The 22,279-nt window shown below is 38.2% G+C and overlaps 1 protein-coding gene across 5 annotated transcripts in view; it reads left to right on the top strand.

The window, feature by feature from the left end:
• The window catches only part of glob1 (globin 1), a 55,864-nt gene that overhangs the window by 16,660 nt on the left and 16,925 nt on the right, over window positions 1–22,279 (top strand). Inside the window, exon 1 of one of the 5 annotated variants that reach the window (XM_073975733.1) lies at window positions 4,207–4,982. The exons of 2 other annotated variants lie outside the window; for them this stretch is intronic. The gene's annotated coding sequence lies outside the window, so the exon portion shown is untranslated. Of the gene's footprint in view, window positions 1–4,206; window positions 4,983–22,279 lie in introns of those variants that run through there. 2 more of the 5 variants (XM_073975739.1, XM_073975752.1) reach the window with 2 other exon arrangements.

Genomic DNA, 22,279 nt, shown 5'->3' on the forward strand with positions numbered 1-22,279 from the left:
GTTTACACCTGGGAAGTTTTTGCGGATTCTGAAACTACAACGATCATAGATGAGAAAAAAAAACAAACAAAAAAATCGACAGAGCGCGCATGTTCTATATCTCAATAACGGTAAAAACTACGAAAATATCTTTAAGATCAATCTTCAGAGAATTTGCATAGCTACAATATTTTTTTAGTCCCACTTCGAAAAATCTTGCGGTTTCCAAGCAAAATCGTGAAAACCTGAAGTTAAATCGCGATTTATTTAAAAAGCGCTCCGGCGATTTTGTGTTTTTTGATTTTTCTCATTGAAGTTTCAGAATCCGCCAAAACATTCCAGGTGTAAGCACCTTCCATTTAAAATTTTTTCAAGAGCACTGTGTACTTTGATGGTGTTTCAAATGGTATATGTCTGATGGTTCCAATTAGCTGAAGTAATGTAGACATTTGAAGCATTGAGCTAACTACTTCTAATCTCATCTTTAGATTAATGTCTCATCCGCCTTATTTAATTCTTTAAGATAAAATTATTTCATCTCAAATTATTCTCATTTTATACTTATCCAAAAAATAACTACTTGGTTGTTCCTCTTGAGCCCCAGGAGGTCCAATTTAATCCATTGCTACAAGACTCTGCAGCACACAAATGTACTTCCGCATAGTTGTCTACAATGTTACGCCACTGTATGCTCTCTTGCAAGAATTTCTCAAAAAGCTTTCGTTTACAATGCGCGCCAAATTTTAAAGCAAAGCTTTTTTAAACCATCCCCCACTTTGAAGAACTTACTCTCATCATATCCCAAGCATTTAGTGTGTGCTTGCTCACAACACAGTATGGGAGAATGAGGAAGACAAGCCAACAACAACAACAACAAAAAGAAGAAAATTAACTTAAATTGACTCTCATAACCATTAAATACAAATCAAATTTGAACTTGAACTGAGAGTTACTATCAATGACTGCCCTCCATCGTCATCATTCATTCCAAGCACAGAAATCACCCACAATGCGACGGCAGCAACGAAGGCTGCTGCTGCATTTATAGCAGTAGCTGAGCAAGAGTGTTGTCGTTGTGGATTTTCTTTGTATGGAAATCGACCAAAATAAAGGGAACTTGAATGTTTTAGAAGTTGAGGAAATTAAATAAAATATTTTTTATCAATAGTAGACACCAAGTGGTCAACCGTCTATTGAAGACCTAAATAGGTCCTCTGTCTACAGAATAAAAAGATATCAAAAGGTCTTTTGTCTGTAGAAGAAGAAGAAGAAGAAATCAAGAGGTCTTCTGTCTATAGAAGACCTCAAGAGGTCTTCTGTCTATAGAAGATCTCAAGAGGTCTTCTGTCTATAGAAGACCTAAAGGGGTCTTCTATCTATAGAAGACCTAAAGGGGTCTTCTGTCTATAGCAGATCTCAAGAGCTCTTCTGTCTATAGAAAACGTCAAGAGGTCTTTTTCTATAGAAGGGCTCAAGAGGTCTTCTGTCTATATAGAAGACCTCAAGAGGTCTTCTGTCTATATAGAAGACTTCAAGAGGTCTTTTGTCTATAAAAGGCCTCAAGTGGTCTTCTGACTATAGAAGACGTCAAGAGGTCTTTTTTCTATAGAAGGCCTCAAGAGGTCTTCTGACTATAGAAGACGTCAAGAGGTCTTTTTTCTATAGAAGGCCTCAAGAGGTCTTCTGTCTATAGAAGAGCTCAAGAGGTCTTCAGTCTATAAGAGACCTCAAGAGGTGTCCTGTCTATAGGAGATCTCAAGAGGTCTTCCGTCTATAGAAGACCTCATGAGGTCTTCTGTTAATAGAATACCTCAAGAGGTCTTCTGTCTATAGAAGATCTCAATGGGTCTATTGTCTATAAAAGTCCTCAAGAGGTCTTCTGCCTATAGAAGACCTCAAGAGGTCTTTTGTCTATAGAAGACCTCAAGAGGTCTTTTGTCTATAGAAGACCTCAAAACTTCGTCTCAAGAGGTCTGCTGTCTATAAAGACCTCAAGAGGTCCTCTGTCTATAGAAGTCCTCAAGAGGTCTTCTGTCTATAGAAGACCTCAAGAGGTCTCCTGTCTATAGAATACATCAAGAGGTCTGCTGTCTATAAAGACCTCTATAAAGACCTTGAGGTCTTCCAAAGTCAGATGACCTCGTGAGGTCTTCTATACACAGAAGAGTTCAAAAGGTCCTCTGTCTATAGAAGTCCTCAAGAGGTCTTCTGTCTATAGAAGACCTCAAGAGGTCTTCTGTCTATAGGAGACCTCAAGAGGTCTTCTGTCTATAGACGACCTCAAGAGATCTTTTGTCTATAGACGACCTCAAGAGATCTTTTGTCTATAGAAGGCCTCAAGAGGTTTTTTGTCTATAGAAGACTTCAAGAGGTCTCCTGTCTATAGGAGATCTCAAGAGGTCTCCTGTCTATAGGAGATCTCAAGAGGTCTTCCGTCTAAAGAAGACCTCATGAGGTCTGCTGTCTATAAGACCTCAAGAGGTCCTCTGTCTATAGAAGTCCTCAAGAGGTCTTCTGTCTATAGAAGACCTCAAGAGGTCTCCTGTCTATAGAATACATCAAGAGGTCTGCTGTCTATAAAGACCTCTATAAAGACCTTGAGGTCTTCCAAAGTCAGATGACCTCGTGAGGTCTTCTATACACAGAAGACTTCAAAAGGTCCTCTGTCTATAGAAGTCCTCAAGAGGTCTTCTGTCTATAGAAGACCTCAAGAGGTCTTCTGTCTATAGGAGACCTCAAGAGGTCTTCTGTCTATAGACGACCTCAAGAGATCTTTTGTCTATAGAAGGCCTCAAGAGGTTTTTTGTCTATAGAAGACTTCAAGAGGTCTTCTATCTATAAAAGACCTCAAGAGGTCTCAAGAGGTCTTCCGTCTATAGAAGACCTCATGAGGTATTCTGTCAATAGAAGACCTCAAGAGGTCTTCTGTCTACAGAAGTCCTCAAGAGGTCTTCTTCCTATAGAAGACCTCAAGAGGTCTTCTGTCTATAGAAGACCTCAAGAGGTCTTCTGTCTATAGAGGACCTCAAAACTTCGTCTCTCTTTAGAAAACCTCAAGAGGTCTTCTTCTCTCTTTAGAAAAGAGGTCTTCTGTCTATAGAACACCTCAAGAGGTCTTCTGTCTATAGAAGACCTCAAGAGGTCTTCTGTCTATAGAAGAGCTCAAGAGGTCTTCAGTCTATAGGAGACCTCAAGAGGTCTCCTGTCTATAGGAGATCTCAAGAGGTCTTCCGTCTATAGAAGACCTCAAGAGGTCTTCCGTCTATAGAAGACCTCATGAGGTCTTCTGTCAATAGAAGACCTCAAGAGGTCTTCTGTCTATAGAAGATCTCAATGGGTCTATTGTCTATAAAAGTCCTCAAGAGGTCTTCTGTCTATAGAAGACCTCAAAACTTCGTCTCCCTTTAGAGAACCTCAAGAGGTCTTCTTCTCTCTTTAGAAAAGAGGTCTTCTGTCTATAGAAGACCTCAAGAGGTCTTCTGTCTATAGGAGACATCAAGAGGTCTCCTGTCTATAGAAGAACTCAAGAGGTCTTCTGTCTATAGGATACCTTAAAAGGTGTTCTGTCTATAGAAGACCTCAAGAGGTCTTCTGTCTATAGAAGACCTCAAGACGTCTTCTGTCTATAGAAGACCTCAAGACGTCTTCTGTCTGTAGAAGACCTCAAGTGGTCTTCTGTCTATAGAAGACCTCAAGAGGTCTTTCGTCTATTGAAGACTTCAAAAGGTCTTCCGTCTATAGAAGATAGGGATCTCAAAAGGTCTTCTGTTCATGGTAGAGAGGACCTAAAGAGGTCTTCTGTCTATAGAAAGAGAAGACCTCAAGAGTTCTTCTGTATATAGAAAAAGAAGACATCAAAAGGACTTCTCTCTATAGAAGAAAACCTCAAAAGTCTTTTTTCAATAGAAGGAAACCTCATGAAGTCTTCTGTCAACTGCAGAAGACCTCAAGAAATTTTCTGGATATAGAAGAAAACGACAAAACGTATTCTGTCTATCGACAGAGAAAGCCTAAGACAAGAGACGTCTTGAGGTTTTCTCCCATTGGCAAGACCTCTTGATTTTTTCTTTTTCTATAGAAAACCCCAAGACATACCGACCAAATAAAATAATCGACCATTTTTCTCACGACTACTCTGCCAGAAAACTGTAGCTGAGCAGAAAGCATGGCAGCCGCAATAGCAGCATTCGCGACAGCAACAACCATAGTAGACGCAATGCCAGTCACCACATACAACAGTCATCGCCAGTACAAGTTAGTGTAATTTTGTGAGCACAAGCGTGCGGTTAATGGCATTCTTTGGATGAAGAGAACAAAACAATTCAATTAAAATACCGAGTAAATAAAAACGATAACGGCAAATCATTTCTGTTTGTTTGTACACTGTGCCTGCGGGTGTGCGGGAATTATTCTTTTTTATGAAAAAAATGTATAAATTATTATAAATTATTTATGAAATGGAAAAATAGCAAGAAAAGAAAAACAACTGAGAAATCTTCTTTAAAAAATACGCAAATTTCTTAAATGTCCTTGTAAGAAAATAGGAAAAAAGCTAAGAAAAACAAACGAGAGAAAAGACAAAGAATAGCAAGAAGAAAAAACAACATTATTGTTTCCATGAGAGTGAATGTGTATGGATGAATACAAGGCAACAAAAATAATAATAACAAAAATAACAACTAAGAAAGGATAACAGCAACAGTATATCACAAACAAGCACAGTAAAAAAAAACAAATAAATGCCAGTGGCAGTGATAGTGTAAACAAAAATCATCAAAACCACATTGAAAATTAAGGCCACAAAAAGAGTGGGAAAAATAAATCTTTAAACAAATTCTTAAATTTCTTCCATAACAACATCACACACAAACATATACTACTACTACTACAAAAGGGTATAAACTAATTGGAGTAACAAACACATCAACCATCGCAAAAAGGTAGCCACAAGGATAACAAGGATCTCTCCACATCCCCCATTCCTTTATTCTCCATAAAAACAGGTATATAAAACCAATTAAATTGGCTTTGTTTCCAGAAATAATGACCTCCCACCATTTCCTTTTGCCTTCTTAAATCCTTTTAGGTAAACATGACATTGTTGTTGTGGTCTTTTTGTCTTTTTTGTCATTCTGTCAATCTTTGAGTTTCAACTTTTCATTTCACCGTTTTTTTGTTGTCTTTAATTTTAACTAATCAACCGTTGGCAGGTTGTTATTGTATTTGTACCTGCTCTTCATCCTCTATTGTATTTTGTGTGTGTAGACTATCCTCTTACCCTGCCACAACAAATAGGTCCTTCAAGTTGTGCATTGGTATGAGTATTTTGTTGTAAACAAATACTACAGATATGTGTGTATGTGCTGGTATCTGTCTTCACAATAAAAAATGGTTTAAAAAAAGGCCGGTGCTCTACTCACGTATACATCATTAGATGTTAGTCCAGTTAATTTTTGTGTGGGGTAGTATGATGAGTTTAGTTAAAACCTAAACAGTTCATATAACTGAGTTATAGACTGTTTATCCGGTAAAATCCGGTTATATGTAAACGTACTAAAACAAATAATAGAAAGTTATAGTCGGACAGGGCCGACCATGTGATACCATACTCCTGGGCACTATTTTCCAAGGGATTTCTTTTATATGATTGCGACATATTTTAGCCGTCGGCTCCTACATACATAAGTTGATATACATGGTAACATACCAGATATAAAGAACATACATACTAGAGTGGGGCGATTTGAACACCATCACGGGCGCCTGGAGTTTCTGATTCTTCGGATTGTACTGAGCCAAAAAATCAACTAGACCATATGTCTGCGGTGAAAATCGAGCCGTCGGATTTTGACTTGAAGTGTTTTTTCAAGGATTTTTGGATATTTTGGCATATAACAACCAAACCACTGAGATTTTTGATCCAATACAAAGACAACAATTGTAGCCAAGACAATAATAAAGAACTCTCTAGTACATCGCAAAAGCATTGGAACGCCCCTTCAGGTAGTTATGGCCTCGAGAAGGTGCACATTTTTCGGAAAATATTGATAAACGACACTGTGCTACAAAATGGAACTCAAAGTCAGTGGGTGGAAAATTTCTTTTGGAGATGAAAGCCCTTGGTGAGTGTACTGAGAACCCAAAAGGAAATTTTCATCATAGGTCAAGTTTCCGAGATATTGCGTGATTAATGGTTTAATGTTGGCCCCTTAATTTGTGAACAAATAGCTTTATATCTCTCTAAAGCGTTATTGTAGCTTCATTTTGACATTACATGTCCTCAGTCAAATCGAATGGTGAATCTTTTTGTAGAATATTTCATAACTCTAACTCAATTCCTTTCAAGTCCTTTTCGTCCTTTATTTTTTGAACCGTAGTAAAAGTACCACAAGGCTAGATTTTACAGCATCCAAATATTCTACAAAAATGTTGTTCAGAAGATTTTAGGTACGGTTCTCATTGATGACCAATCGATATTTCCCCGTTTTCATGGTCCTTTTTGACATTTTACCGGTTTTTGTTCAGAAAACTACGTTTTGTTTTTATGTATATTCGTTATTGGTCTGTGGTGCTTCTGAAATACTTACTGACACAAAGAAAATAAGTAAACTCAATACTCGTAACGTCTTTATGTTTTTTTTTTTAATTTTGGGCCAATCTCCGAAGAAGAATGGACATTGACCCCCAAAAAAATTATACCGTCGTAACAAGGGCCACAAAGACGAAAAATGAAACAATCCGAGACGAGTCCATAAACGACACTTATATTTTTTTGGATCCAAACATATTTCTAACATATATTTTTCTGCGTGTAGTCATATATCAATATATCGCGAATTATGATAGTACTAACCATGGCTTCACTTATCTTTAATTTTTTGACTTATACTTTATAGGGTCGCAATAACTTTTTAATGTGTTACAAACGAAAAAACAAACTAGGTATACGTAAAAAAAGTGGTGGACCTAAATGTTCATAAGACGACCTGACATAACGCCCAAGATGGAACTTATTTATTTAACTGACAGGCCCAGTAAAAACAGTCGACACCAAAAATTTAAATTTTCTTTTTATACCTACAGCATTTATGCTAACGAGGGTATACACACTTTCATACGGGCAAAATGTGCCTTATCGAAATAATAGTTTTAGACCCCAAGTATGTTTGGACGAAATGTGTTTCAGGCAATTTGAAGTTGATTGAGCAATGCCCGCCTCTCTGTCCGGTTGGCTGGAGCGCACGATAACTCTCGATCGGATCAACCGATTCGGTCCAAAGTTTGGCTATCGTAATATTTTGTCCAAACTTAGTTTAAGTTCGAAGATGGGTTATATGGGTCCACTCCTTCCGGTACCTCCCCACAAAAGTTTGAAAATGTTCGCAAAATTTGTCCGCACGATAACTCTTGAAGGGACGAACCGATTTGGTCCATACTTTGCACATCAGACTTAGATAAGGTTCTAATATGGACTCAATCGATCCACTCCTTCGCGTACCTCCCACACAAAATTATATCGGAAAAGTTCAGTTTAGGTCCCGGTCTCGAAATGCTTTGATTGTTGTTGTAGAAATTTGTATTCACTGCCCCCTATACAACAGTACAATTTTCATCAGGGGCAAGTCCATACTTTCTGAGAAAATAGCCCTAAAGGTGCAAAAACCCCCCTATGACACCGTGTGCAGTGGTTGACGGGAGATAACTCCCAAACGGATCTGCCGACTCGGTCCAAAATTTGGCCTTCGTAATATTTTGTCCAATCTCAGTTTAAGTTCGAAGACTTAGATAAGGTTCTAATATGGACTCAATCGGTCCACTCCTTCACGTACCTCCCCCTCAAAAGTTCAAAGATTTGCATAAAATTGTGCGCACGATAACTCTTGATGGGAGTGACCGATTTGGTCCATACTTTACACATCCTAATATATCTACCAGATATAAATCAGGTTCGAGTATGGACGATTATCTGTCCAATCCTTCGGGTAGCTCCCACACAAAATTTCAGATAAGTTCACTTTAAGACCTGCTCTTTAATCACTTTGATTTTTGTTGAAGCAACTTGCATTTGGTGCCTCAATTACAACGGTAAAAGTTTTTTCGGAGGTAAGTCCATACTTCGTGAGAAAACAGCCCGAAATTAAAAAAAACCCTATGGCACCATATGTAGTTGTTGGAGAGAAATTTGGTCCAAAAATTGGCCTACGTCATAGTTTGTCTAAACTTAGTTTCAGTTCAAAGATGGGCAATACCGGTCCACAACTTCCGGTACTTTGCCCCAATATTTAGAAAATGTCACTAAAATTGTATGTACGATATCTCTTGAACGGGGCAAACAATTTGTCCAAATTTAGTTTAACTTCTAAATGGTCCATATCGGTCCTCTCCTAAGGGTGCCTCTCTCACAAAAGTTCAACATTTGTGTCTAAGTGCAGTTTAGGGTATGTTCGAAGATCCGTTTGAAATATATACCGATGCCGTTCATTGTGGTCCTGTTTACAGCGATATTATGTTGTACGTGGACAAGTCCATGCTTCCTGGCATACTGGTCCAGCGACTAGTGGGCGCGATATCTATCGAAAAGATATGACTCCCAAAATGAGATCGACTTCCATAATGGACCAAGTCGGTAAATTCCTTTAAGTACCTCCTCCGCAACATTTTTAAACTTTAATCGTAATCCACATTTTTGTCGGCAATCTGAAATGTGCAAAAATGGCCACAAAATTCTGAAAGAAAAACCTAAACACATTCGATCTGTCCGTAGATGAAAGTTTAAATTCACATAGGCTGAGGATATATCTCTGTCGGCAAAGCCGACTGATACTTTCTTACTTGTTATATTGCAAAACTACCACTTGGGCAGGGATTTTGGAACATTCGGGCTATTGTCGAGAAGAATATGGAGAATAAAGTTAAAGCGCTGTAAAAAGGACCACAAGGACTAATAAAAACTCGGTAATGCGGACAAACAGAAACGATCTCTCAACAAGCAGTCAGCTGGCATCAGCAATGTATTGGCAATGGGGTTGAAAACCGAGGCCTTGGATTTTGTGGAAGTAGTGGTATGATGGTTGTGTTAACGTCTGAGTTCAGAGGGAATGAAAAACGTGCCCTTGCCCATCGAAATCAAACATATATATCGTGTTTGGTGCCGCAAATACATGAAATCGGCCGAAAATATATATGGGAGCTATATCCAAATCCGAACCGACTTCGATATAATTAGGCCCATATGTTTCTAGACCAAATTCAGTCACACATTTCAAATTTCATCGAAATCGGACATATATAGCGTGTTTGGTGCAGAAAATATGTGAAATAGGTCGAAAATATATATGGTAGTTATATTCAAATCTGAACCGATTTTCACGAAAGGTAATAGCGTTCTTCCTATGGTTAAAAAATTATATTCCCTAAAGTTTAGGTGAATCGGGCAATAAATGCGACCTGTATGTTGCGACAAAAATACATGGACATTATTATATCAGTTTCAGCATAAACTTTGGTAGACAATGGGATTGTGTGTATACTAGGTACATATTTGGAGGCACGGCCACTTTTTAAATATGTTATATATTGGGTGCCACCGTGGTGCAATGGTATGCACACCCGCCTTGCACGCAGAAGGTCGTGGGTTAGATTCCCTGGACAGACAACATCAAAATTTTCAACGGTGGCAAAATATCCCTCAGTAATGTTGGGGACATTTCCTGAGTATTTCAGCCATGTAAAACTTCACTATAAAGTGGTGTCGTAAGACAGGCCGTTCGGACTCGGCGATAAACATTAGGTCCCATCTCATTGAGCTAATATAAATCGGGGTGCACTCATTGATATGAGAGAAGTCTCCCCTGTCCCGTCTGGGATGTTTGTGGAACAATTATATAATTATATTATATATCGAAAATTGGGTGCCACCGTTGTGCAATGGTATACACACCCGCCTTGAACGCAGAAGGTCGAGGGTTCGAATCCCCGTCTAGGCACCATCAAATTTCCAACGGTGGCAAAATACTCCTCAGTAATGTTGGCGACATTTCCTGAGTGTTTCAGCTATGTAAAACTTCTCTACAAGTGGTGTCTTAGGACACGCCGTTCGGACTCGGCGATAAACTGTAGGTCCCACGTCATTGGGCTAATATGAATCGGGTGCACACGTTGATATAAGAGAAGTCTCCCTTGACCCTTCTGGGGAACCATTATTATATATATTAAAAACTAGTGACCACACCCACTCTTTTCAACACATTTTTTTCCAAAACTACTGAACCTAATTTCATTCAGAAATGTCACGTGATCGAATTGCTATATATTTGTAGACGAATTTCGGGGTCCTATTGTTTTATAATCGCTATATCTACTAAACTTATGAGTACATCGGCTTGAACATTAATTTTGAGACAACAGTTGTTGAACCCCGATCAAGAAAAACGATGTATTTACAAATGTCCTTAAATGGTGAGGTTCAACGGTCCATCAGCTATGAAAAACTAAAACATATAAGTCTCAATAAGCGGGAGAATTCGAATTACAATTTTTTAACTTTTATAATTAGATCACTTTAGAAATAAGACAGGGAACATGGACGATAATACATCCTAAACAGCATCAATAGGCGAAAAAATCCGACAAAGTCCGTAAAGGAAAGCAAAGGTTACAGACCAAATCTGTTGATAAACTTAAAATCCTTCTCGGCTTGACAATGGACCGAAGAAGTGAGGTAGAAAATACCTATTTTTTAATTGTCAAGCATAAAGTCCATAACAAGTTGTCATAGAAACTCATTACGACGGGCCAGTAACGCGGACCGGGGTCTGCTAGTTATACCCTCAGCATTTATGCTAACGAGGGTATATACACTTTCATACGGGAAAAATGTGCCTCATTGAAATAATGGTTTTAAACCCCAAGTATGTTTGGATGAAATTTGTTTCAGACAATTTGGAGTCGATTTAGCACGATAACTCTCGAACGAATCAACCGATTCAAACCAAATTTTGAACTTCGCAATATTTTGCCCAAACTTAGTTTAAGTTCGAAGATTGGCCATATCGGCCACAAAAGTTCGAAAATGTTCGGAAAATTTTTGCGCACGATAACTCTTGAAGAGAGTAACAGATTTGTTCCATACTTTGCACATCGTGTAATTTCTACCAGCCCACACAAAATTTTGGAAAAGTTGAGTTTAAGACCTCCTCTCGAATCGCGTTGATTTTTGTTGTAATAGTTTATATTCACTGCCCCCCATACGATGGTACAAATTTCATCAGGCGCAAATCCGTACTTTCTGAGAAAGCAACCTGAAAGTTGCAAAAAACACCCTATGACGCCGTGTGTAATGGTTGGAGCGTAAGATAACTCTCGAAGGGATCTGCCGAATCGGTCCAAATATTGGCCTTCGTAATATTTTATCTAAACATAGTTTAAGTTCGAAGATGGGCCATATCGGTCCACTCCTTCCGGTACCTCCCCCACAAAAGTTCGAAAATGTTCGGAAAAATGTGCTCCCGGTAATTCTTGAATATAGTGACCGATTTGCTCCATACTTTACACATCCTTATATATTCCCCAGATATAGATCAGGTTCGGATATGTACTACATTTGTCCACTCCTTCTGGTACATCCCACACAATATTTCGGATAAGTTCACTTTAAGACCTGCTGTCGAATCACTTTGATTTTTGTTACTAATGTAAAAGTTTTTTTCAGGCGCAAGTACTTAATTTAACTCCCAAAATAAGATCCACTTCCATAATATAATATGTCGGTCCATTCCTTCAAATATCTCCTCCGCATTACTTTTGAACGTAAATCCTATTGCACATTTTTGTCGTCTAGTTCAAATTTCCAAAAAGGACCACAAAATTCTGAAAAGATTCTTAATACATTCGATATGTCCGAAGATGAAAGTTCCAGTTCACATTGGCTGAGGGTACATCTCTGTCGGCAAAGCCGACTGATATTTTTTTACTTTTTTTTTTATAAAAATGTATAGAATAGGGTTATGACTTTTTACAACCTCGTATACCTGTATGATATTTTTATGAGTTTTTACCTAAGATTACATAAAATCTTAATAATAAAGTAATTCGTTAAAAAAGCTTTCGCACAAAAAGCTTTTTAAATTTTTTATTTTTCAGAATTTTTGAAAAATGTTTGAAGTCATTGTTTGCCAAGATGACATAGCCGTTAGTTTCTCTTCAGTATTTAAATTGAATAAAAATTATTTCAGTAATGAATAGGCAAAATGTCAAAAGGTTATTCATTCGTGCAACAGAAAATAATTTTTTTGAGAAAACAATTTTTTTCGTTTCAAAGTATTTTTTCAAAAAAAAAAAAAAAAAAAAAATCAAAATTGTTTGTGCGGAACTTTTTTTATAAAAAAATCGATTTAACGTTATTTTAGGCATTCATTCGCACTACAGGAAATCAGTTTTGAGAAAAAATTTCAAAAAGTCATAACCCTAGTATTCATGTAGGTACCTATTTCATTCTACATATTTTATTGCAATTGCAACAACTTAAAAATTACTTGGTGCATTTTGTTAACATTTAAGGCTTCGAAGGATTAGACGTAGTTCGTTACAAGATCTGTAATATATGTACGTGCATTTCATTTGATGAATCCGATGAAAATTGTTAAACATCTAATAATTATAATTTAAAAAGGTTTGAATTTCCTGTTATTTAACATTGCAAAATTAGATTAATAGTTTTTGGAGGATTTTCGTGTTCATCTGGCGTTTTAGTGTAGACCTCATATAAGCGTACTGGCCGTCTTTAGCTAAATTTTCCGGCCGAATTAGCCATATATTGGAATTTAGTGTTAATAAATATATGTATGTACTTCTTATTTTGAAAAATAAAAATACTATTGTTCTTACTTTAAAGGATTTTTGTTAAATTGTCTCTGCTGACTATATCATTTGTTGTACTTGTTATTATGATATTTTTGTCTTCTAGTACAGAGTTAGAGCTATATCGATTTCTCTCTTAAAGGGTTATTTTACACATTAGCCAGTTTAGGTGGTTCCCTGTAGGATTTTCTGGACCTTTTTGGGTCATTATCTCAGGAAGTATGGACTTTCCCACGAAAAAAAAATACAACGTCTTAACAGGGGCCGCAAGTGCAACCTGCTGCGTCACAAATTAATAAGATCAGAGAGGAGTTGTTAAACTATACTTTTTCCAAATTTTGTGTGGGAGGTACTCAATGAGTGGACCGATATAGTCCATATTAGAACTCGATCTATGCCTGAAAGTAATATTACCAATAGCAAAGTTTGGCTCAATTCGGTTATTCCCTCCTAGAGGGAACCTTTGTGGGGGAGGTACCTGAAGGAGTGGACCGATATGGTCTATCTTCGAATTTAAACTAAGTTTGGACAAAATGTTGAAAGACCCAAAATTTTAACCAAATATGTTGATCCGTTCGAGAGTTATCGTGCACTCCAACTACGACACATAGTATTATATGGGTTGTTTGCAGTTTTCGTGCTGATTTCTGAGGATATATGGACTTGCTCCTGAAAAAATTATATCGTCGTAATGGGGGTAGTGAATACAAGTGGCTGCAACAAAAATCAAAGCGATTCGAGAGCAGGCCTTAAACTGCACTTAAGCAAAATTTTGTGTGGGAGGTACCCGAAAGAGTGAACCAATATGGTCCATATTTGAACCTCATCTATGTCTGGTAGAAATGTCACGATGTGCAAAGTATGGACTAATTCGGTTACTCCCTTCAAGAGTTATCGTGCGGACAATTTTTCCGAAAATTTTTGAACTTTTGTGGGGGAGGTACCTGAAGGAGTGGACCGATATGGCCCATCTTCGAACTTAAATCAAATCTGGACAAAATATTTCGATACCCAAAATTTGAACCGAATCGATTGATCCGTTCGAGAGTTATCGTGCGCACCAGCCAGCCAGACAGACGGACGGACATTGCTAGATCGACTCAAAATTGTCTGAAACGGATATCGACAAACATACTTGGGGTCTAAAACCATTATTTCGATGAGGCACATTTTTGGCCGTATCAAAGTGTAAATACCCTCTTTAGCCTAAAGGCTGAGGGTATAATCAAAATTGCCAACATTTCCTTAAAAATTTCTAAGATACTGGTTTCGGATTATTCGTACCATGTATTTTGTTGGTTGTGGCCATTAAAACTTAATGATTACTACATTTCCTGAGTATTGCAGGTTCAACTTCTCTATGTGCGTGATTCAAGGATTACTTGAATCATGGGTACTAGTGATATCGTACTATATCGTTTTACAATTTCACATCTTGATCAGATCTCTTGCATGAAGGAAGTGAGAAAAATTTGAATTTTTTTAATTAGAATATTTTAAAAGTGAAGTATCCTTTTGGTCCTTGCCAATTGTTTCCCAAATATACCTTACATTCTTTAAAAAAATATTCTAACATCGCTTTTCACCGCTAATTACATTTCAAGAGATAAAACAAATCCTCCTCTTTCTTCATTTTACAACGTGAAATTTCTTCTACAAGTTTTTCTGTAATCATGTCGGAGGTTATGGTTTTCATTGTTATAGACTGATTCTCTTAGCGAAGTGAAGGATGGCATCAACGGTTATGTCTACGCTAACGGCGGCAGAAACGCAGACGACTATAACAATCCGAGTAACTGTTAGAATCCTTTGGTTCTTCTCATTGCTGTGAGTATGTCTTGCCAAGTGGTGTGGGTAATATTGTAACGAAAGACAATTTTATTCTGCCTTACTTTCCTACCTTAATATATTCCATATTAGTGTATTCCCCTCCAGAGATTTGCTTTGCGGAACATAAACTTGTATGTGCGAGTGTTTGTGTGACATAACGTTTACCTCGAATGTATGTCAGTGTGTTGTTATCCATAAACTTGGTTTATTTCTTCGTTGTGTTTACTTGGCTGCTTGTCTGTCTGTTTGTTTGTTGGTTATCACAGACAAGGTAAGTGGTTGTGGCAATATTAGTGTTTTCCATTAGTGTTGGAGGTAGGTAACGTCGGATACAGGCATTGGGGAATTGCTGATTTCTAAGAAAATTTACATCAATTATATGCAATGGAGAACAATGGCAAATTTTTCAGCTTTATTAAAAATGTATTATTTGTAATGTAGGATTATTGAATATTATTCAGTTTTGTAACATGATTCCAATACGGGAGGAAATGAAGATCAAAAGCGGCGAAGTAGATTTTATTTGGCATATGAAAACTTCTTACAGAACTTAAAGAAGATCATTGGATCTTCTTACAGAAGACCACACGGGTGTTTTAACAGAAGACCAGAAGGTATTATTTTAGAAGCAATAAGAAAGAACACTTTCTATAGAATAGAAGACCCCCGTAGAAGCTTCCTATATATAGCTATAGAATAGAAGACCTCCGTAGGAGGTTTGTATAGAATAGAAGACCTCCGTAGGAGGTTTCTATAGAATAGAAGACCTCCGTAGGAGGTTTCTATAGAATAGAAGACCTCCGTAGGAGGTTTCTATAGAATAGAAGACCTCCGTAGGCGGTTTCTATAGAATAGAAGACCTCCGTAGGAGGTTTCTATAGAATAGAAGACCTCCGTAGGATAGAAGACCTCCTATAGAATAGAAGACCTCCGTAGGCGGTTTCTATAGAATAGAAGACCTCCGTAGGCGGTTTCTATAGAATAGAAGACCTCCGTAGGCGGTTTCTATAGAATAGAAGACCTCCGTAGGAGGTTTCTATAGAATAGAAGACCTCCGTAGGAGGTTTCTATAGAATAGAAGACCTCCGTAGGAGGTTTCTATAGAATAGAAGACCTCCGTAGGAGGTTTCTATAGGTTTCTATAGAATAGAAGACCTCCGTAGGAGGTTTCTATAGAATAGAAGACCTCCGTAGGAGGTTTCTATAGAATAGAAGACCTCCGTAGGAGGTTTCTATAGAATAGAAGACCTCCGTAGGAGGTTTCTATAGAATAGAAGACCTCCGTAGGAGGTTTCTATAGAATAGAAGACCTCCGTAGAAGGTTTCTATAGAATAGAAGACCTCCGTAGGAGGTTTCTATAGAATAGAAGACCTCCGTAGGAGGTTTCTATAGAATAGAAGACCTCCGTAGGAGGTTTCTATAGAATAGAAGACCTCCGTAGGAGGTTTCTATAGAATAGAAGACCTCCGTAGGAGGTTTCTATAGAATAGAAGACCTCCGTAGGAGGTTTCTATAGAATAGAAGGTCCTACGGAGGTTTCTATAGAATAGAAGACCTCCGTAGGAGGTTTCTATAGAATAGAAGACCTCCGTAGGAGGTTTCTATAGAATAGAAGACCTCCGTAGGAGGTTTCTATAGAATAGAAGACCTCCGTAGGAGGTTTCTATAGAATAGAAGACCTCCGTAGGAGGTTTCTATAGAATAGAAGACCTCCGTAGGAGGTTTCTATAGAATAGAAGACCTCCGTAGGAGGTTTCTATAGAATAGAAGACCTCCGTAGGAGGTTTCTATAGAATAGAAGACCTCCGTAGGAGGTTTCTATAGAATAGAAGACCTCCGTAGGAGGTTTCTATAGAATAGAAGACCTCCGTAGGAGGTTTCTATAGAATAGAAGACCTCCGTAGGAGGTTTCTATAGAATAGAAGACCTCCGTAGGAGGTTTCTATAGAATAGAAGACCTCCGTAGGAGGTTTCTATAGAATAGAAGACCTCCGTAGGAGGTTTCTATAGAATAGAAGACCTCCGTAGGAGGTTTCTATAGAATAGAAGACCTCCGTAGGAGGTTTCTATAGAATAGAAGACCTCCGTAGGAGGTTTCTATAGAATAGAAGACCTCCGTAGGAGGTTTCTATAGAATAGAAGACCTCCGTAGGAGGTTTCTATAGAATAGAAGACCTCCGTAGGAGGTTTCTATAGAATAGAAGACCTCCGTAGGAGGTTTCTATAGAATAGAAGACCTCCGTAGGAGGTTTCTATAGAATAGAAGACCTCCGTAGGAGGTTTCTATAGAATAGAAGACCTCCGTAGGAGGTAGACCTCCGTTGGAGGTTTCTATAGAATAGAAGACCTCCGTTGGAGGTTTCTATAGAATAGAAGACCTCCGTTGGAGGTTTCTATAGAATAGAAGACCTCCGTTGGAGGTTTCTATAGAATAGAAGACCTCCGTTGGAGGTTTCTATAGAATAGAAGACCTCCGTTGGAGGTTTCTATAGAATAGAAGACCTCCGTTGGAGGTTTCTATAGAATAGAAGACCTCCGTTGGAGGTTTCTATAGAATAGAAGACCTCCGTTGGAGGTTTCTATAGAATAGAAGACCCCCGTTGGAGGTTTCTATAGAATAGTTGGAGGTTTCTATAGAATAGAAGACCTCCTCCGTTGGAGGTTTCTATAGAATAGAAGACCTCCTCCGTTGGAGGTTTCTATAGAATAGAAGACCTCCGTTGGAGGTTTCTATAGAATAGAAGACCTCCGTTGGAGGTTTCTATAGAATAGAAGACCTCCGTTGGAGGTTTCTATAGAATAGAAGACCTCCGTTGGAGGTTTCTATAGAATAGAAGACCTCCGTTGGAGGTTTCTATAGAATAGAAGGTTTCTATAGAATAGAAGACCTCCGTAGGAGGTTTCTATAGAATAGAAGACCTCCGTTGGAGGTTTCTATAGAATAGAAGACCTCCGTAGGAGGTTTCTATAGAATAGAAGACCTCCGTAGGAGGTTTCTATAGAATAGAAGACCTCCGTAGGAGGTTTCTATAGAATAGAAGACCTCCGTAGGAGGTTTCTATAGAATAGAAGACCTCCGTAGGAGGTTCCTATAGAATAGAAGACCTCCGTAGGAGGTTTCTATAGAATAGAAGACCTCCGTAGGAGGTTTCTATAGAATAGAAGACCTCCGTAGGCGGTTTTTATAGAATAGAAGACCTCCGTAGGCGGTTTTTATAGAAGAGAAGACCTACGAAGGAGGTTTTTATAGAAGAGAAGACCTCCGTAGAAGGTTTCTATAGAATAGAAGACATCCGTGGGTGGTTTCTATAGAATAGAAGACCTCCGTAGGAAGTTTCTATTGTATAGAAGCCCTCGTAGGAGGTTTCTATATAATAGAAGAACCTTCGTACAAACTGTGGTAACTACATATACATATGTACTTACCATAATTATAATAAATCTTCACACACACTTATACATACGTATAATTAAATGAATATGAGGATATAGCACACGCATTCAAATATACATATGTGTTGGGGGCACTCACCAACTCTTCTAAAGTTGACCACCACGGATTCACAATCCCTGGCCAACTCGGTTTGCCTGCGATCTATTCCCAATCTGGAGCAATTCAAACTTCCCGTCTCTGGCTGGGGATAAACGAACAGCTTCTACTCAAGGCAGTAGGGACAACAACAATTCTTACCCGTGAGGCAGCTACAATCGATTTCTTCTTCTTCCTCGTGCAGATGGATAATTATAATTTGTTGTTTAATGTTTATTTCACGGGCCAATACCTTCCTGTCACCTTTCCACAATTATTAAAAGGCAGCTGGTGTAAGATTTACCATGGCCCCACGGGCAATTTATTTCATATTTTCAACAACTATATTCACTCACAGTTTATTAATTATTAATTTCTATTTGGCTCCATTGGGCCATTCTATTAAATCCACAACTCAAATGGATATTCTAACAAGCTCTCTTTCTCTTCTGCTTGTGCCAGTTTCAAAGTTATTTTTGCTAGTGATGTTCTGTGCAATCGAATGTAGTATTGTGGCCTCAAAACTGGTTTTGTTATTATTAGAATAGCAGAAGAGAAAGAGAGTAAGAACAAGTGATAATGAGGAACAACGTTTATGTGAGGTATGTTCAGTCTGCGCTACAGTGATGTCAATGTAGCGTTTCTCACATAAACATACTCCCCCCTTGGGACCTCGTCCCAACTAAAATAATTTAACTTAATAGGAAAAATTTACAAATTAATTCAATTTCCAAATGAAATATATAATACAAATTAAAATAAAGGAATGTACAAACGTATTACTACGCATGAGCCATCCAAATGGAGTAAGGGTGAAAAGAATGAGTTTCATCAAAAGCCAAGACCTCCACAGCACATAGTATTTGAGCCAGAATTGAAGGAGACCATAGAGTCAAAATAATTCTTTTGTGTATCTTCTCTCGTTTGACCTGAACCAAACGCAGCACCATAGAGGCAACAATATAGAGATTATACCCCTGAGCAAGACATCATTAGACAATGTTGGCTGTACTTTACTTTCCAGAAGGAGTAAGATTGTGCATCCTCCAATAAGAAAATGCTTTGTAGTACGGTCAGAGATAATCGACGCTGCTGTGCAAGAGAGTAAGGGGCTTAGATTTGAGACAAACTTCGGCATTGGCCAAGGAAATTCCAATAGTAAACAATATCTCCATAGCCCACCCATGTGAGCTTCTGATTCATGAGACAATTTAGTTGAGAGAGCTGGAGAATGTCTTAACCCCCCAATAAGAGTAAGATGACTGGTATTGTTATTGCCCGTTAAGGGGGTAAGATGCCGGGAGTTGTCTTTTAACGAAGCAATAGCACGAAGCATGCTAGTAATTTGTTCTAATGTAATATGACCAACATTCCAAAGCCCACCCATGTGAGCCGCTGAGACATAATAAGAGACAGATTTTTGGAATTCATCTCCGTTTTCACAGAAAGTTGTCAACAAGTGAGACCAATTTTCCCGTTCGACATTCAAGAAGAAAATGCGGAAGGGAAAACATCGTCGTAGAGACACGAACTCTACGTTTGTAAACATTCTAATATCAAACGGACTAAAACCAAATACTCCAATGAGTGAGAAAGGTTGACCGAACGATGTCGTTTCGAGAGCAAGAGTCATCATATGTTGGATTTTGCGACTATTATGAGCCATAACAAATTTCTTAGGATTCCAGAATTCAAGTTGACGCATAGCCAATGTCAACACAAAAAGTTTATGGTTGAAGTAGATCTCTGCGAGTTTTCTCCTATATAGAAGTATAAACGGATACCTTTTACTAGACGAAAGAGCGAGAGTAATAATTAAGCATCCATTAGCTCGAGTATGTCGATCCTTGTTCAAAAAGGGAATCCGAGGAAAAAAAATGTTACCAGATTCCAAATTTCGATTCCGCACGAGGCAATGATATTTCAAGGGAGAGCAAATCATCTTGGACAAGAGCGTCAAGTAGTATCGAGCACGAGATATGTTTTTCTCCAAAAGCCATATTCTTTCAAAATAAAACGTCTTGTTTCCATCTGAGTAAATCAAATTACCAATGTGAGCGACTTTACCATTTATTGCAAAATAAAGTCGAGACCATTTCTCCAAAGTATCTCCCTTCTCGGCTGATCGAGCAAAAGTAACATCAGTAGGTTTTGCTTCAATTGCAGTTTCTGGTATCCCCACACCAGAAGGCCAGTCAATTATATTCACCATGGGTCAGTTTCGTGCGTGCCATCGCAGATTACGCTCCTTTAACTTTAAAGGAGTCCGCCCCCGGGTTGCAAGATCTGCCGAGTAATTTTTCCATCTAACATGACACCAATCATGTTTTCCTTTAATAATGGTTTCCTTGAGACAAAATAAAAGCCAAGTGGAGCCAGACCAAGCAAAGAACGAAGCCTTCAAAAAGACAAATTGAGGCAATATTAAATCGATTAATTCTACAATTCGAAAAGACCAAAATCGCTCCAGATGAGTAATATACATATTTTCCCAAGGGGCAACTTTTGAGTTATCAACAAGCCAATTTGAGCAAATAGAGACACAAACATCTATCCTCAAATATAAAGTCGATTCATTCGTTAAATCCAATGAGCCATAAACACCATGTGTATCAATTATACAATTAGGTATGCAATTTACCAAAAATGAAGACATCTGATCTGGTACCGTCACTATAATACCATGTGAGATAGTTACTGCACGCCGAAGTGCCAAAATTGCGCAACTATTCAAATTCCACTTAATTGCAGATTTTTCGGACAAGAGAGAGACAGATATTGTCCACTTAACTCCGCTGAGCCAAAATAACGCCGAAGTTGCGTCTGACCACGCAAACAACGAAGGCTTCTTCAGAACCAATTGAGCCAATAAGAAATCGATTAATTCAAGAGACCAAATGGCAACTTTCGATTTAGCAACACGCCAATTTGAGCAAATAGAGCCACAAACGTCTATCCTCAAATATAAAGTTGCTGCATATAATGATTCCCATGAGTCATAAAATCCATATAATTTTTTCTCACAATTCTGAGAGTATTTTCCCAACAGAGGAATACAAATGTCTTTGTTCTCTCTTGAATTCGGGACAACATTTTCCCAGTTCAAAGGAGTAAGATATCTTAAGAGATTATATCTTCTATCATCATATTCTGGCAATGATGTTGATGGACCGATCTCATCGCATTCCTCTCCGTCTAATGAGACAACTAACTCATTGGACACGTCATGGGAAGAACTTATTGTCTGTGGAAGTGACAAATTTGCTGGGCTAGCCAATGTCCACTCATGCGAGGGCAAGTCGTTACTTTGAGGAATAGATATGCAGTTACAGTCTGCTGACGTATGACCCGCAACGGACAAGCAATTAATGCATCGGCTTTCTTGCTGTACGACGTGTAAACTATTTTTCAACCCTCTGTCAGATCTTCTTTCTCTGGATTTTCCTCTCTCCCAATCCCCAAGGATATTAATACATCTGATGTAACACTCCTGAGCAAGATTCTTATTAATTTCGAGGACTTCTTTATATTGATTAAGGCACTCGGTATCCTTATTACAATTTGTATATGCCCCAATCCAATCTGCCCATTCACTTTGGAGTTCCGACCACTCGACTTCAATCGCCCAAGCATTGAATTCTGTGGCATCTGTATCCATAAGCATTTCCTCAAAGGAAAAAAATTCCTCACACTGGAACAAAAATGCATCTATGATCGCCATTTTTTCAAGAAATCTCTTGTAACTGAGTAAGAAACTCGCCAAAAATGTAAGTCTGACTGCGAGTGAGCGAAATGTTATACAATTTAAAACCAATTCCAGAAGAGCAAGAAAATTTCCAATATTTTAAAAACGTGGTAAAAGTACAACAGAACCAATTTCCAAGACTCAAAATTATTTATTCCTCGTACCAATACGCTAGTGTAAACTCGTATTCATATAAACTGCCGTACCACAGTTCGACTGCAATTCCAAGCTTCTAATTGCCAAATGCAATGTAGCGAAATTCCACAAAAATGGTCAACAATGCGATATTTCAATCCCCAAATGAAGAAGCTAACAACATATTATGTTGCCAAAGAGT

Source organism: Musca autumnalis, unplaced genomic scaffold (assembly GCF_047663935.1).
Source record: "Musca autumnalis isolate F117 unplaced genomic scaffold, ASM4766393v1 scaffold_1, whole genome shotgun sequence".
NCBI lineage: Eukaryota > Metazoa > Arthropoda > Insecta > Diptera > Muscidae > Musca > Musca autumnalis.